Source organism: Sceloporus occidentalis, unplaced genomic scaffold (genome assembly GCF_023333645.1).
Source record: "Sceloporus occidentalis isolate IW3139 unplaced genomic scaffold, rSceOcc1.0.p SCAF_292, whole genome shotgun sequence".
In the NCBI taxonomy this organism is placed as follows: Eukaryota; Metazoa; Chordata; class Lepidosauria; order Squamata; family Phrynosomatidae; genus Sceloporus; species Sceloporus occidentalis.
This window is the reverse complement of record NW_028317272.1, coordinates 531,618-549,594: the sequence shown is the minus strand read 5'-3', so window position 1 is coordinate 549,594 and position 17,977 is coordinate 531,618. Positions and strand designations below refer to the sequence as shown.

The following is a 17,977-nucleotide window of genomic DNA, read 5'->3' as shown; positions in this document are numbered from 1 at the left end:
GAATAGGGATACTGAGTATACTGTCGGCTCAGCCAGGGGCTGTGAATGAGGATACTGAGTATACTGTGGGCTCAGACAGGAGCTGTGAAAGGGGAATCTAGAATAAACTGTAGGTTCAGTCCTGTGCTATGACATCACTGCATCACGTTCAGATACATTGTAGATAGAGGAAACGTCTCTTATGGTGCTCCCATGGTGTAGCGGTAGAACCTCCGCCTTTGATCCTAGAGGCGCGGATTCGATTCCTGTGCTCGGTGCGTCTGCTTTTCCTTTAATCACCAAATAAAAATATGTAAATTTTTACATTTCTAACATTATTAAATCGAGAGTAATTTCCATTTTTTTGCGTGCTGATTTTTCTATCCGTGACTGTCCTGTTAATGTTAATTATATATTCTATAATCACTTTTATGTTATGTGTATAAATATAAATTAATCTCTTCAAGGCGCATAAATAAAAAGCGACTCTGGTGGGACTCGAACCCACAACCTTTGAATTACTTCACCAGCTAGAAGTCCAATGCGCTATCCATTGCGCCACAGAGCCAGACGCTGTCAATCATGGCCAGACTCCCTAGTGAGCGTGGCTTCTTGATTGGGTAATTCCGCAGAAGGGGATTTTAGTGGCATTTCTTGAAGAAATGCTAAACTTTGATTAACAGATCTAGTTGAAAACTGATACTGAAATCGCGTACGACTTTATTCATAATGTATTCATTAGAATCAAAGTTTTTTCACAAGACTTAATTTGGGCTAAATTGTTCCCTTGAGAATTATAGTCGGGATGCTGAATTGTATATTATTATTATTATTTATTGTTTTATATAGCGCCATCAAATTCCGTAGCGCTGGTATAAAAATGAATGTCCTCATGCAATTCTGCCATCCCACTGGGCATTTGTCTGGCGCTATACAAATAAAATCATAACTCATCCCTGGAGTGTGGCCTGAATTTACTGGTTTGCATGAAAAGGACATCGACAAATCTCACTTTACTCACAACAAAAGAGACAGACGTGTGTCTGAGAAGTGTGTCTATGAAGTGTGCCCAGGGTACAGTGTTTACAGCTCGGGTTTTCTCCATTCAGTTCCAAATGTTCTTCTATTGTCTTCTCTCAAAGCCACATCCTGAATATTTTATCTTCATCTCCATTTTTCCTTTCACTCTTTTTCTCTCCCCCGTAAACATGCATGGGATAGACATATGGCTGCTGAATCTAAGACCAAGATCAAGGGTTGAGTTCTATGTTTCTATCTCAGTTAAGTGAATACACTTTTTAATTGCTATTAACAGTAAGGTGGAGAACCAAGAATTCAGACATGGCCCTCAGATATCTCCATGAGACAATATCTTTTATTTTGAGAGGCGGGAAGTGTTGGATTGCCCCCCAAAAAACATATACAGGAACGCATAGTGCTTATGTATACATATAGGTCGCATTCATATACTTGGTATTGGAATGCACAGAATTAGGGTTTATATGCAGTATTGCCAAGCAGGGAACAGAAGCTCGGAGACAGGGACTCCAGGAATGTGACTGGAATTACTGGTCTTCACCAAAAGGACAATTGTGAATCAGACTCACTTCAAAAGCAAATACAACAAAGAGAGCGAAGTGTGTCTGGGAAGTGTGTCCAGGTGACGGTGTTTACGGCTGGGACCCTATCCATTCAATCACAAATGTCCTTTTATTGTCCCCCCCCCCCAAATAACAGCATCCCCTACCTGAGGTGTCAGTCACACATACTTATCCCAGCCATCCCCTACCACAAAACGAAAAATAGACTTGGTTGGTCTGAACTATAAAAATAATTTCACAAATTTTTAAAGAATTTAATTCAACAATCTTATTTTTTAAGGGTATCTTTCGAGCAAACATCTTCATCAAGGGACTGTTCTATGGAAATGGGGACATTTAGGCACTGTCCCACACGCCATGCCCAGATAAACAACATGTTTGGTCTGTTATCTGCCCAAAGCCAGCAAACCCCATAGTACCCCACCATGATAAGTCCTGACTTCTGATGCTGGTTTTGCCACTGAGCATTCTACGTTGCTCTCACCAAAATGCAGATTTGTACCCCCCCCCCCTACTCCCTCCTAAATCCATACCTATCTATTGTCATGGATCATGGACAGTTCTACTTTTATAACTCCTTATTGCTTCTTGGACACGTGTCAACACTTCCTAGGAACGTGGGTGGGATCAAAGACTACACTGGACAGGTCGGAGAGGAAGGACGTTCCTGAAGACACACTTCTTCACCTTGTTAAGGTTAATTGTCCTGTTTAAGATCAGGGAACTCTGGGTACTTGGTGTGAAATTTGCAACTCTGTGTACCCTACACAATTGGGTGTAAATAAATGGATACTAGCATCCATAGGTAGGTAAGATGGGTGTCTTAGTGCCTGGTGTCTAAACAAGACCCCAGTATATAAAGTCTGCCCGTTATGTGTTCCTAAGATCTCCCATCTGTTGCTTTTCCTGTGAAGAGAATAACAATAAAAAAAAAATCAACAAATGAAAAGTAAAGCAAATGCAGTAGAATGTATCAATGACAGGGTTCCTCCAAATTCCGGTACTAAAATAATGGAACCATTCGGATACATTTAGAATGTGGACCATCAGTATGTAGGAATGTTTATGCATCTAGGACCATGCACCATAAACGCTCAGAAAATGTGAAGGTGGGTTTCCCTTGGGTTTGTTAACCTTCAGGGTCTTAGGGTGAATGGGCAAATTCTCAGGGTTTTACCCCAATTTCAGGGTCTCTGGGTGAATGGGGCAGATTCTCAGGATCACCCAGTCTGGAGCTGACCCCTTTATATTTTACTCTGATTGAATGATATCTGAGCATCCTGTGAGTGCTTTTCTCACTGTATTACCATAGCTAGAATCCCTGCTTGAATACAGATGACTTCGTTCCTCTTGACCCATCATGGTTTTAAAAATGTCTGTTATTATAACAATTTGGTTACCATCAAGATATTTGGTGTTTGCTGACCACTTCACTATTTCAACTCTCTCATTTCTTTAACTCTTTGAGTTCAAATACTGCCAACCCTGACAATCAGGTGGGTTTTTCTTCATCAAATGGTAAAGTCAATACTCCAGGAGTTTGCTGTTGAGTGAACCCCGGCGAGAATTTCCTGAAGGAAGGGTTGAGGGACCTTCTGCTAGGAGAAGCTCACTGGGGTTGACCATCAACCATCAACCATAGTAACTATTAATTAATAATTATTTATTTTAATCTAAATACAGGTCATTGTACCTTCTCTGTACCCAAGGGAGGAGAAAGAAATATTATTTGTGAGCTTATTTTCTAAATTTACTTCTACAAACTGTAATAGACAAAAGTCTTAGATGATGCACAACCTTTTTTGATCCTTTGACCTCATACAACCCTTGCTCTTGGTAGTATGTATGTACAGTTGTCTTTCCTGGGAACCTAAGAATGGAGGTAGAAACCTTGAGGCTTAGGGGCAAACTCTGACAGGTAAATGGTAGAGATGCTGATGCTTTGCGTGGATCTGGGGTTGGGAGATCAAAGCCTCCTGAGAAGTGCCAAAGCAAAAGGCAGCAGGGCATCCTCTAGAAGTGTGGAAGGAGGGTGGCTTTCCCATGGACACACTTCGGCTTAATTGCCAAATAAATAAAGAAGGAAGTGACACCAGCTCCAAAATTTACATCTCCATGTTAATATCACACAATCCTATGGGATACTATCAGCCATGAACCTCTCGCGCACAAGGAGGCCATTGTGTAGAACGGTCTTCCAGCAGACTGTTGACCTCCTAGGACTTACCAAATTATGAAAATCAGGGATTTCAATGCATTTAAATATACCAGGACCCTAAGACTTTCCCTTCCTATACACTGTCACCTTCTACAAGGCCTATTCATCTAAAATGTCTGCCAAATGTATGCATACATATAAAATGTCTTCTCTAGAGCGGTTAAAGGGTAAATATCTGCAATCAAGATTATATTAAAACCCTTATGTGATAACTGCAGAGATCTGGATAAAGGAAAACTTGGTGGAAACATGAGAAACTTGTCCATAATGTGTCCTCTCAAGAAACTTCCTCATTTCATGAGTGATCTTGATGTGATCTGAGCCTGTCTTGTCTATGATGGGGTCTTGGCTCAGAAGATAAAGTCAGGAGAAATTATTTGCAAAGAATTTTGCAGAACAGACCAACTTTAGCTGCTGAGTTGGGTCCTGTCCAGGTTAATGTCTTTTTTGGGTGATGATTCTAGACAGTTATGCCTTTTTAAGCGTACACAGGACAACTGAGACTTTATAGAATACTTTTAGTGTGAGATGACTAGGATCCGTACATAGGTCAGGATCTTATATGATGCTCGTGTCGTAAAGACATTGTGGGACTTGTGCTGTTAACCTTTATACCGTGCTCACTTTTTGAGGCAGCATGGAGAGGCGTCAAAAGGATGGAGAGGTGACATAAGGACAATTCACATCAACCATTTATTCTGGACACACTTTCAAAGATAACTACCTCAAATGATGTCTAGAACTATGCATCTGTAATACTGGTTGCTGACTTTTAGCCTTGAAACCCTTTACAATATATCACTACTGTTTATTACTCTGTTTATTTGTATACCTCTCTACACTGAGAGGGTGGTAGATAATTTGAACAGCCTCTCAGCAGAAGTGGTAGAGGGTAATACAGTGAGGGGATTTAAACATGCATGTGATGGGCATATGGCTCCTGAATCTAAGACGAGACCAACAACTGATTAAGGTTTGAGTCGTTACAGCAGGAAAAACGGGCGACTAGACGGGGGCCGAATGGGCCGATCTGCACACATACACATATAGAGTCATACCAGCCTTCTAGTTCATGTATACATCAGTCTATTTTGTTGACAGAGCATTATGAGAATTGTAGTCCGAAGGTCCAAAGCGCTAAAGCTGCTGCTGAACATTTGGAGTCATAAATACTCAGTTTTGGAAAAGGCATTTTTTTCCTCAAATACATTTTCATAGTGTTATATACTACTTGTTACGTCCTGTCTACCCATTGTACAACGCTACGAAATATATAAAAGAATAAATGATAACGATAATCTTTCAGAATAAGTTACAAACAGGACCGGACTGGGGTCTAGTCACCCCCAGCCCGGGCACGTTAAGGCCAAAGGCCGCTAAATGACGTATATGCCGGTGTCCCAAAGGCCTCATATACAGTATCTCACAAAAGTGAATGCACCCCTAACATTTTTGGGATGACAGCCATGCCGACCAATTTGATACAGTGTGCATTGTATGGTCTGAGCACGGACCCCCCCACCCCTTCAACCACTGCAGCAATGCTGGCAGCACTCATACATCTATTTCCCAAAGACAACCTCTGGATATGACGCTGAGCGCGTGCACTCAGCTTCTTTGGTGGACCATGGCGAGGCCTGTTCTGAGTGGAACCTGTCCTGTGAAACCGCTGGATGGTGTTGCCCGCCGTGCTGCAGCTCAGTTTCCGGGTCTTGGCAATCTTCTTATAGCCGCGGCCATCTTTATGTAGAGCAACAATTCTTTTTTTCAGATCCTCAGAGAGTTCTTTGCCATGAGGCGCCATGTTGTACTTCCACATGCTCCCCATTCACACCTGAGACCTTGTAACACTAACGAGTCACATGACATCGGGGAGGGGAAAATGGCTAATTGGGCCCAATTTGGACATTTCCACTTCACATTTCTTCAGTGTTGTCATATGAAAAGATATAATAAAATAAAATATTTAATAAAATGTCAGATACTGTAAAGTTGTGGGCAATAGCAAACTGTAGGTAACAGGAAGCTGCTTTAATGTTCTTCAGTATATTTCTATGGTTATTCAACACCTTTTGGCTCAAGTAGATCTCACATCACTCACAGCCAGCCAAAAATGCATGTTAGAATGTAATTATCCAAAGGCATGGAGTAGGGGCCTCTGTCTGTCACTCAAAATCGAGACCATGCAGAGGCCAGGCTTCAGCATGAAGCATTGGTGGTTCAGTGGTAGAATTCTCGCCTGCCACGCGGGAGGCCCGGGTTCGATTCCCGGCCAATGCAGCTCTTTTTTTTTTTTTTTTTTCTCTTTTGTTTTTATCTTTTCTGAACACTGTTACTTCTCTCTGATTCTGGTTGTAAAGATACTCTGCCTAGGAAGAAAATGACAACAATCGGAATTCTATTTTTAGGTAGAAGTAAAAAACTAAAACCCTCCCTGTGTGGATGGACCGTGTGGACTCTTTGTCAGGGGACATTTTGGCTACAGGGTGTGATGCATTTAACATAGTTCCATATGGCTTAAGGTCCTGTATACTAACCGTTTAACGTATCTTGCTGAAGGACACACTGTATTAATACTGGTTACACTGTCTGTATCCGGCTGAACCCTCTTGGGTACACTGTATTAATACTAATTACACGTATACTGTATAAATCCCGCTGAACCCCCAGCTAATCATAAACCGTTATTTTTAATCTGTGATCTCTTCAGCCCAGGATCCATATAGTGCTGTCAATAAGTCTCTCTGATCCCTGAGGCCGCATCTGCTTAAGGGTTGTAAATTCTACCCGTAAACATTGTCACCTGGACACACTTCCTGACACACTTCACTCTCTTTGTTATTTAATGTCTGCCCCTCTGCCTCACACAGGCTGTTGTTGTGGGAAGGAGCCTGACTGCGCGGCCGCAAATAGTTCTAATATCCAGATTCCTAAAGAAAACAAGAGAACGTTGTATAGTAATAATGTGTATCTGTATGACACCAACTTGAGAAGCTAATAACACATAGATTGCTGTTGTATATAGCCAGTGGTCTAATCTGACCTAGACCCACTAAGCCTAATGGGGAGAGGTCCAGGGAATGGGGAGAGGCAGCCCCTCTGCTGCATAACTGGGAGCGATTTGTCAGCGAGTTGGGCAATCAGGCTGTCCTGGAGCTTGGAATAATGGAAATCTACCTTTTAGCCTCACAAGTTATTGTCAACAGAGCCTCCATAGCAATTTTACCCCATACCTGCCAACAATCCCATGTTTCCCCTCTGATCTCCCCTGACTTCCCCAGTGAGGTAAAACCCAATCTGTGCGGTCTGTGAGGGGTGGGGCAGCATCTTCTGGGCAAGGTAAGAGACAGATAAAGCCAAGGGACCCCATCGGCCCCTTTGCCCCCCCTAGAAGCTAACATACGCACTAGCACACGTATTTATACTAACCAACTCATGCACAACCAACATTTATACTAACACACAAACACACATACAAATTCATGCTCACAGACACATTCATCCTAAAAAAATACACATTCATGCACACTCACACTTACACATACACTTTCATGCTAACACACAGTACACACACACACACACACTTATATTTAAACAGTCATGCTAACACACATACTTACACTCTAATATACATACATACTCGCATGCAATTATCTTATTTATGGATTAAAGGTTATTTTAAGTGATGTTAAAACAAGCTCCAATATAACCGGTTTGGGAGTTTCTGTATAGTTTTTTGGCCCCTTGTGTACTTCAAATGTTAAAGTTATTTGTAAGTGATATTTTGTTTTACTAGAGGAACATATTGGGGAAAATGTTAGGACTCTGGGAACTGGGTTGAGAACATCTGACAAGATCTGATAAGTTTTTGTAGTTGGGAAAATATAGTTAAGAAACACTGTTCTTTTTAAACTGCAAAAAGCCATGGCTGAGCTTTTAAATCGCTTTCTTCCATCCATCTGGACCAATGAACAGAAAACAGCTTTTACAATAAATTCTCATAGCATTATATAAAATGACACTTATATATGACCCGGAAAATTGGCATTTTCATATTATTATCATATTACCGGTATTATCTTTGTTTCATAAAGATGATAAACATTTTCCTCATTAAATGTAACATTGGATCTAAAACTCCTGCAGTGTCTCAAAAAGCAACTCCCTCTACTCGTAATTCTCTTTCTACGATCTCCTAGTGCCTTTCATCTTATGTTGTGGTTACAGGGTCTCTCCAGTTCTGACCACATGGACAGGCGTAAAAGGGAATGGAAAGGTGTGAGGAACACAATTCACATCTACCACTTGTCCTGGACACACTCCGACCCCATAAAACTCAAAGTTGCAGTTGGATGTGTCCAGTCCTACAAGAAAATTGAGCTTTTTTAATGTAGATTTTTTGGGCTACCTGTTACCCATGTCTTTCCTTTTCAAAACTTGGCTACTAACTCTTTCTACTTGAGACTATCCTTATACTTTTTAATTAATCACCCTCACTAAGATGGTTATGTAATAAAATGATTATATTAGATCACCAGACAACACCACCAGGAAACTCGAAATCAGAGAAAATATTTCCCTTGCAAATCTGCCCCATCATCTTCGGTATGGAGGTGAAACCCTAAGACTTAGGGGCAAACCCTGAATATTCCTAAACCTTCACCAGAATGTTTATTTTTTATTGTTTAATACTATTTGCTAGCCCATCACTAATATAATCTCTGTCATGCTTCCCTCTAAAGCGACTTTGACAAGGGCCAAATTGTGATGGCTTGACAACTGGGTCATAGCATCTCCAAAACTGCAGCTCTTGTGGGGTATTCCCTGTCTGCAGTCGTCATTACCTATCAAAAGTGGTCCAAGGAGGGAAAATGGTGAATCGGCGACAGGGTCATGGGAGGCCAAGACTCATTGATGCATGTGGGGGGCTAAGGCTGGCCCGTGCGGTCAAAACCAACAGATGAGCTACTGTAGCTCAGATTGCTGAAAAAGTTAATGCTGGTTCTGATAGAAAGGTGTCAGAACACACAATACATCGCAGTTTGTTGCATATGGGGCTGCATAGCCGCAGACCAGTCAGGGTGTCCATGATGACCCCTGTCCACTGCCAAAAGCGCCTACAATGGGCACGTAAGAACTGGACCACGGAGAAATGAAAGAAGGTGGCCTGGTCTGATGAATCACGTTTTCTTTTACATCACATAGATGGCCGGGTGCGTCGCTTACCTGGAGAACACGCGGCACAAGGTTGCATCCATGGAGGCCTCCCCTTGCAACTTACATGACTTACAGGATCTGCTACTAATGTCTTGGTGCCGGATACCACAGCGCACCTTCAGAGGTCTAGTTGAGCTCAGACCTCGACGGGTCAGGGCTGCTTTGGCCACAAAAGGCGGACCTACATAATATCAGGAAGGTGGTCATAATGTTATGGATGATCGGCGTAGACCTACAATTAGAAACCATCTGTTCCCATCTTAAAGATCTCTAGATCGTTGATTGCCCATAACCATGACCTAAGTAGCCCCTCACCTGCTAACTCAGTTTCCTCAAACTCTAAGTAGATTGTAAGCTCATTCCTCTGTATTGTATTTCAGGAAACAGTCTATTCCCCAATATTTTATTTGAAGGCATATTGGAGTTCATTTTGCAATTTTAGCATCGGGGAGAAGACGTCATTGGAAGTTCCACCATTTATGCGGACGTTCCCTCCAGGTTATGCCCACGGAGATGCAGACGAATATAGAAGAATGCAGATAGAAGAGACAGAGGAAAAGCGAGAAAAGAAGGGAGAAGATGGAAGATGAAGAAGATGATGCGGTAGGGATCGGCAGAAGCGAAAGTGCTCTGCGGAGGTGGTATAGAAATATTTAGAGAGCATGAGAGAGTGAAAGAGAATAAGAATGTGAGTGAATATGGGCCCCAGAATTTCAGATAAAAATTTTGAGCTTTTTACTTTGTTTTCGTCCAATTCGTGTGGGGGCCTGGCCTCATTTTCCTAGCTTCGTACAAATTACAGAATAATTTGCAATTCATACGAATCTAAATGCACAAGTCTACTGCTTAGTACAGGGAGCAGAATGCCGCAACGTAGGGAATCTGTAGGTAGCCTAGATTGTCTGCTATTTATCTCTATGTGGCTTGACATAAAGTTTGAATCCTTCTACTTCTATACTGTAGTTGGAGTGTCTACTCTCCGCCTAAAGCAATTCATATAAATGGTAGAGATGCTGATGCTTTGCGTGGATCTGGGGTTGGGAGATCAAAGCCTCCTGAGAAGTGCCAAAGCAAAAGGCAGCAGGGCAGCCTCTAGAAGTGTGGAAGGAGTGTGGCTTTCCCATGGACACACTTCGGCTTAATTGCCAAATAAAAACAGTAGAAAGGAAGTGACACCAGCTCCAAGACTTACATCTTCCTGTTAATATCACACAGTGCCATGAGAAACATACATCCATGGACCTCTCACGCACAAGAAGGCCATAATGTAGGAGAGTTCTCCAGCAGTCTATTGACCTCCCTAGGACCTCTAAAAATATCAAGGTCTGGGGTTCCAAAGCATTTGAATTTGCTTGGAACTGTGGCCTTTCACCTCATTGTCATTATCACCTCCTGAGAGGCCTGTATATCTGAAAGCTCTGCAATATTTGCAATGTGCAATTATATAAATGTATTTATTATTATACCAGTGAGAGTAATGCCGAGCTTTGGGTAAAGGAAAACTTTAGCTGATGATTCTGGACGATTAAACGTTCTAAAGTGTACAATACATTTAGTGTGAGACCAATAGGATACAGCTTTGTCTTTCTCGTCTATGAGAGAAGATGTTCTTGTCATAAAGACATTCTAGGACTCATGCTGTTAACTCTTTTGTTGTGCTCACCCTTTGAGGAAGCATGAAGAGGTGTTAAAAAGGATGGAGAGGTGACACAAGGACAATTCACATCAACCACTTTTCCAGGACACACACGTTTAGTTCCGTAAAAGTCAGGGTTATATTAGGATAATTAATGACTTTATGGCCATTGTCAAAAAAATTAAAAAATATCGGATACCCTTAAGTATCTCAAATTATGTATAGAATTGTAGGTCTTTAATACTGGTTATTTACAGTTACAATTGTCCATAAGATGGGATCTGATCAACAAGTATCCTTTGGAAGCAATAACCTCAAACAAATGTTCCAGTAGCTGCGGATCAGACCCACACACGGTTCTGGAGGAATTCTAGACTGTCCTTCCTCACAGAACTGCTTAAACCCAGCCATATTCTTATGATGTCTGGTGTGAACTGCTTTCTTGAGGTCATTCCACAGCATCTCTAATGGGTTAGGTTCTGAGCTCTGACTGGGTCGCTCCAAAAGGCATTTTCATTTTTTTTAAAAGCCACTCTGTAGTAGATTTACTTCGATATTTTGTGTCATTGTCCTGCATTGCACAACTTCTACTGAGCTTCAGCTGAAGGGCAGCCACCTTGACATTATCCTGTATGATACATTTGGGAATTCATATTGTCCACTTGATGGTGGCTAGCTGTCCAGGCCCAGAGGCAGCCCCAAATTATGAGGCTCCCTCCACCATACTTCACCATGGCAATTTTCAGACGAATAGCGATGTTAAACTGGAGAACAGTGGCTTTCTCCATTGTGTCCACCCATGGACTCCATGCCTGTTCAATGCTTTGCATATGGTAGCCTCATAAACAGAGATGTTAACCAGTTCCAATGATGAACATGTAAACTCTTTGAGATTATATTTTAACCCTTTGCAGCTTTATGCAAATCAAAATTTTTTGATTTTTGGTCTGAAATGTCCTTTTTGGGACACATGGTTCACATCATAAGATTTTCTGAGGCCACATGCGTAGGAACCAGGAAGATGCTTTAAAGCTCTACAGCTTCATTTGGACCTTACTCACAGCTTGCCAAAATTGCATAGTAAAGCCATGGAAAAGGATTTGGGGTTAGTCAAGCATTGGTGGTTCAGTGGTAGAATTCTCGCCTGCCACGCGGGAGGCCCGGGTTCGATTCCCGGCCAATGCAATGTATTTCTTCTCTGTTGTTCTATCATTTTCTCAACAAAGTTACAACTTGTCTTGTTGTAAAGGGTACTTTTGCTAGGAAGAATATGTCAATGATCAGAAAACATTTGGATTTGTTCCTTTCCAATGTTTAGGGAGGTGTGACAAAAACCCTCCGCGTGTGGATGGACCATGAGGACACATGTCAAGACACACTTTGGCCAGAGGTGGCAGTAATACTTTATACAGTTCCAGATGAGAGTGTGAGAGCATGCAGGGTGAATTTTTTTTTCATGGTAGAACACAATAGATATGGACGTGGATTTGGCGTGGATGGTTTTGGTTGGGGGGGGCTGCATTTCATCCTTGGACCTAGACAGCACAATGTCTTGGGCCGGCCCTGCCCTAGGGTACACTGATTACACTATGCTTATTATCCAGCTGAACCCCCGTGGTACGCTGTATTAAGCAATTAGACTCGCCAAACTTGGGATACCTGGACATAGTGGCGGGTTAAAGGATATATGGCCTCATACTGCGACTGAATCCTCAACGGTTATCAGGGCGGGACTGGCCCACCAGAGCCTGGTCACCCTTGGGTACACTGTATTAATAGTTATTTTATTGTATACAGTCTTTATATGGGTGAACAACTAATTATAAACCGGTATTTTCAACCCAGGATCCACACAGTGCTGTCAATAAGTCTCTCTGATCCCTGAGGCCGCATCTGCTTAAGGGTTGTAAATTCTAACCGTAAACATTGTCACCTGGACACACTTCCTGACACACTTCACTCTTTATGTTATTTAATGTCTTTCCGTCTCCCTCGCACAGGCTGTTGTTGTGGGAAGGAGCCTGACTGCGCGGCCGCAAGTAGTTCTAATGTCCAGATTTCTAAAGAAAACAGAGAACTTTGTATAGTAATAACGTGTATCTGTATGGCACCAACTAATAACACGTACTGTGCGGTTGTATAAGGCCAGTGGTCTGTTCTGGCCTAAGCCGACTAAGCCGAATGGAGGGAGGAATGGGGGGTGGCAGCCTCTCTCCAGCTTAACCAGGAACTATCAGGTATACCACTGCTCCCATTGGCTGTTGGGGAGATCTGAGATCTCCCTTCAAGCCAGCTAAGTTATACTATTGAGTATACCCCGAAGCCCATTTTGTCCATCTAATCTCTCCTGACTGGCTCATATAGGTAAAGATCAATAGAGTTCTGCGCTATTGTAGCAGAAACTTCCAGGGCTGCTCTCACTTTGCCTCCATTGATGGTGGCTTTTTGGATAAGGCCTCCCCCCGTCACTTGAAATGCTGGAATGTTACCCAAAGAAGCGTGTCTGTAAAATGCAGGGCATCAGGATAGGATGTCATATTCGGAACTCAGCATAATGGATCGCAAGCTGTCAAGACTATCTAGGTCTCTTCTAGAAGAGATCATGATAGTCTCCAAAAGCTTGCAATCCATTATATGTCAGTTAGCCATTAAATATATCATCTTTACCAAATTTGCTTTCTCGCTTTGGGTAATGACAGTGAGAATGACCCGTCTTGTGGCCCTGCTGTTGGGAGATCAAAGCCCTCTGAAGTGTCAAAACAAAAGGCAGGAGTGTGGCTTTCCCATGAACACACTTTTGGTTAATTGCCTCATAACAAGGGTAAAAAGAAGTGACACCAGCTCCATAATTTGCATCTTCATGATAGTAAGACATGGTGCCATAGGAAAAGACCAGCCATGGACTTCTCGTGCGCAAAGAGGCCATGGTGTAAATGGTTCGACCAGCAACATGCTGTCCTCCTAACAAAATGCAAAGTTCGGGGATTCCAAGTAGAGAAGAATCTTTCTCAAATGATGCGGCTTTCATGTCCTAAAGACATCTTAAGACTCCTACAGTATAATATCATACAGTGCACTGTATATTAAACCAAGAGGGCATCATCTAAAACGAAATGGTAAGAGGCTAAGATATAATAAATGAAAGGTGGTGCTTGATAAATGGAACAGCCTCCCAGAAGAAGTAGTAGAGGTCAATACCATGAGGGAATTGAAGCATGCATGGTTCAGGCATACAGCAGTGTCAGTCTTCCTACCTGAGGGTGTGAATCCCAACACTAAGCATTGTCACCTAGACACACTTCCTGACACACGCGTATCTCTTTGTAGTTATTTATGTGGCTGTTGTCAATGGAAGGAGCTGGACTGTGCGGCTACAACTAGTTCTATTGGGTATCTCTGCAGATTCTTTGAGAAAACAGGAAAGCACATCCTGTTCCACTTTAACTGGTCTTTATTATTATTATTTCCCAAGAACCCCCATGCGCACCGCATATGCACAGTTTGTGTGAAACGCATTAAGCATTTTACTTGTTTTGTTTTTGTTCTGTTGCCCTCCTTGATTTTACTGTCCACCGACGTTTAATAAATCAATTTTTGTACATTTACGGATATCCCCATGTGATTTGCTGGTGTCGGCTGGCGCAACTATTTATTTTTGCGTTACGATTGGGGACCTGGACCAATTATTTGAAATTACATGGGATTGTAGCCTCTCCATTTGTCTGATTTCATATACTTACAAACCTGTTAACAAAGAATCGCTTTTCCCTGACACTGGGAATTTGGAAAAATACACGGAAGCCATGAGGCCCAGATGTCTAAAGATCCTATGATCCTTCAGAGAACTGCCAAGAAGGACAAAAGGAGGGAGTAAGACTGATCTGGTGACACCACCTCCCCCATGTTGAGACATTTCCCTACAAAAAGAGAGCTTTGGACGAATGCACAACATAGAATCGTTGGGTTAAGATAACTTTATCCATATTCTTCCATAAATCTGATTTCCTGGAAAAAAAATCCATATAGATTAGAGTAGTAGGAGAGGAAATGTCTCTCTCTCCATGTAGTCTTTGAGTTTATTTTCTAGGGTTCCCAGCAAAACCTGTTCAAAAGGACACTGCCCAAACAAATGTAGCGATGTTTGCACTGCTGCAAGAAGAATGCGAACGGGTGCTAGAGGATCTCAAACAGCAACAGAACGGTGAGGAGGTGGTTGGGAACAATCATTTAGTTGTTCATGTATGTAACTATAAAACTAGTATGCCCTGTGTGAGGATCAACATCCAGTCCTTAACATAATAAGACTGATGCACTACCTACTCTGTTAATACAGTAAAGCTACATGCAGCAGTGTCAGGTGTGTAAGCTCTTTCTATGTAATTTATTGTAACCTGGTACAGGATGACTTCATTTAGGAAGGGTAAGATGTATGTTGCTTTTAGATACTTTATTTAGGAATACTATTAAAAAAAAAGATAGCTTGCATTGGCCGGGAATCGAACCCGGGCCTCCCGCGTGGCAGGCGAGAATTCTACCACTGAACCACCAATGCTTCGCATGAAACAGGTAGCATATCTGTGATGGTACTGTGATTGTTTGTAAGTCAATATGAGTATTGTCGTTTCAGGTCAAGCTGAATAAACCCTGAATTTGTTTATTAGTTTTATGTTTGTTGGACACGATTAGTGTACCTGGGAACTCTCATGGATTGATTCTGTCTCAGGGTTTTTCACCCAAACTCAGTCTCAAGTTGATGGGCCAGATTATCAGGGAGCTGACTCCTTCTTATTCTACACAGTTGTAATCCTATATATGAAACACCCAAATTGTGCTTTTTTTGACCACAATATAATATAATCAATAAATATCATTCCACTATTTACACTACTGAATTTCTTGATGTTAATCATTTTTACATTCTCAATTATTTCTCAATTATAGATTTTTAAGTGCCGATTTCTGAATGTTCTAATTATATATATATATATATACCGGTATATATTTCTTACATATTGTAGCCAGATTGTAAGATCAATAATTGTTTATTCTCCACCATTTGTTTTTTTTCCATTGTGACTAACCTCCCAAAAAGGTACGTTAAGAGGGTTTTGCCGGGGTTCCCAGACGTGGGATCCACGCATGCCGATGCCTTACGAGCTGTTATTTGATTTGGTAGGCCTGCTTAATTGAGTGTGTGTCGTTGGAAGAATTTTGCCTGTTTAGACTTTTTTTGTTTGTAAGAAGGTTTGCGGTGACTTGCAGTTTGAAGACCTAGTGTTGGACAGGGACACGGTGAAGGTTATGCGGTCTAAGAGACCAGGCTGGTAGGGGTCGTTTTATGGTCAGGCCAGGGAGCCTAGTGTGCCAGGCTAGTGCAGTTTGGGCAGTTCAGGCCACAATCGGATGGATCTCTTTTGGTTCACAGGGACGGTTCTTCCCTGTCCAGATACCTCTTTGCGGCGGTGTTCTGATTCTGCATTGGGGGTCTGGGTTTACCACTTTCAGAGTTTGGTACCCATTCCCCTCAAACGGAGGTGAGCAGGTGGGGTTTGCAGCAGACAGGCAGCTTGGTTTTGATCCGGATAGAGTGGTGATAAAGTGGCTCTTTTTACTAGGTATAAGATGGGCCAGGGTGGCCAGGAAGCTGCACACATGGTGCCCCAGATCCTACTGCTTCATGTGGGGAGGAAACTTGACTTAGGTTTTAATCGCAAACGTGAAGGAGGATTTCCAGCAATTTTGGGCCACATACTCCCAAATGATATTTGTTTGGTCAGAGATGGTTACCCGATTGTGGTGCCAATTCTCAGGAAGCGGGTCAATAAGATGACTTCTCGTTTAATGTCAATGTCATGGTACACCGTTGGTCTCGACATGGATATAATTGGTACGCCTATGCCAGCCTGTGGTGGTTATGATGATGGTTAAAAATGGTGGCTTCATATTGGTGATTGTGGTTAAAAGTGCAATGCGCTGGGTCGAGACAAATTCGGTAGACCACCAATAATTTTCATTTAAATATACCGGTATACATAAAGTTGTTCTCTTTCTTGTATAATGTGCTAGAGATCAGTTTTTGAATTCTCGAGCTCAACCACAACAAAATCTGTCACAGATGCAAGTACAGATGTTTCAAATTACTGCTGTATGCCACATAGATCACCGGGGGGGGGGGGGCATCTAGTAAAATGACCGCTGTGTTTGCCTCTGGTCCAGATGCAAGCTGTTTGAGGGAACTCTCTTTCCTTGAGTCTATCTGACCGCGGATGGAAGTTTCTGCATACAAAGTGTGACAACTATGTGCAGTTATTTTATCAACGGGCAAAGAAAATCCCAAGAAATGGTGACATATATAACAACTAGACCTACAGCAATAAGTAGTGAAGAGAGTCCTTCTTAAAAGAGTTCAGAGTCTCTGAATTTAGATAACCTACAATCTTCAGAAAATCTAGGTGCCAATTTTTCACATAAAAAAAGCCGGTAATTTCATAACAAATACCTATTACATGCCTGTGAATAAATTATTACAGACTTCATTAGCAGAATACACTATTAATCAACAGAATCCAAGGCTTCCATTTGTGTACCAAGAAGCCATGGAAGCAACCGTCAGCCATTACCTGTGTCATGAGTTGCCATAACACAATCATGTCACCGTTATACTTATGTATTATGAAGTGCTAAGTCCTGCTACTTTCTCCCATGAGAAGAACTGGGTTGGTTTTCAGTTAATTTCCACAGAAACCTACGTACAAATGTGTCAAATCCGTTTGAACACTACATCCAAAAACTTCCGTAACTAAATATTTATTAAATAATCCCCAGACTGTTGTCTTCAGCCTAATTCCTTCGACTGGACAGACAGGAGACACGACTTTCAAAACAGAAAGACAACTGGTCACCTTCTGGTCCTCCTCATCAAGGACTTTCAGAATTTTGAAATAAAATATGTCGGTTATTATTGGCCATCTTTTCCGATCTGCTGTGAAAGTACCCAAGAGCCACATCCTGGCCACCTCTGAACTTACTATTAGTGGCTACCTGCTGGCTATTTGTGTGTTCCTTACATAAGGAATTACCGATCAGGCATTCACTTCTGATAGATGTCACTGCTGATGCTCCCTGGAGGACAGGAGAGACCCAGAAGGGTCTGTCTACACCAGACCTGGGCAAAGCACGGCCCGCGGGCCACATCCGGCCCGCTGAATAGCTCGGACCGGCCCGCAAAGAGTGTCCTGGTGACTCACCAATGAGTCCGGTGTCCCCCCCCGCCCCGGTCACTTACCTTAAACTCCTGTGTTGGAAGCGTTTGTCTCGGGTGCCGGC

At 42.2% G+C, this 17,977-nt stretch overlaps 4 non-coding genes across 4 annotated transcripts; 2 read left to right on the top strand and 2 right to left on the bottom strand.

Annotated features, from left to right (window-relative positions):
- Positions 1–462: 462 nt before the first annotated feature.
- On the bottom strand, positions 463–547 carry TRNAR-UCU (transfer RNA arginine (anticodon UCU)). Its single transcript is given in 2 exon segments — positions 463–498; positions 511–547. It is a non-coding gene; the product is annotated as a tRNA-Arg (tRNA).
- Positions 548–6,007: 5,460 nt separating this feature from the next.
- Positions 6,008–6,078, top strand: TRNAG-GCC (transfer RNA glycine (anticodon GCC)). Its single transcript has one exon. It is a non-coding gene; the product is annotated as a tRNA-Gly (tRNA).
- Positions 6,079–11,765: 5,687 nt separating this feature from the next.
- Positions 11,766–11,836, top strand: TRNAG-GCC (transfer RNA glycine (anticodon GCC)). The gene has a single exon. It is a non-coding gene; the product is annotated as a tRNA-Gly (tRNA).
- A 3,296-nt stretch (positions 11,837–15,132) lies between these two features.
- TRNAG-GCC (transfer RNA glycine (anticodon GCC)) lies at positions 15,133–15,203 on the bottom strand. Its single transcript has one exon. It is a non-coding gene; the product is annotated as a tRNA-Gly (tRNA).
- Between the last annotated feature and the right edge of the window lie 2,774 nt (positions 15,204–17,977).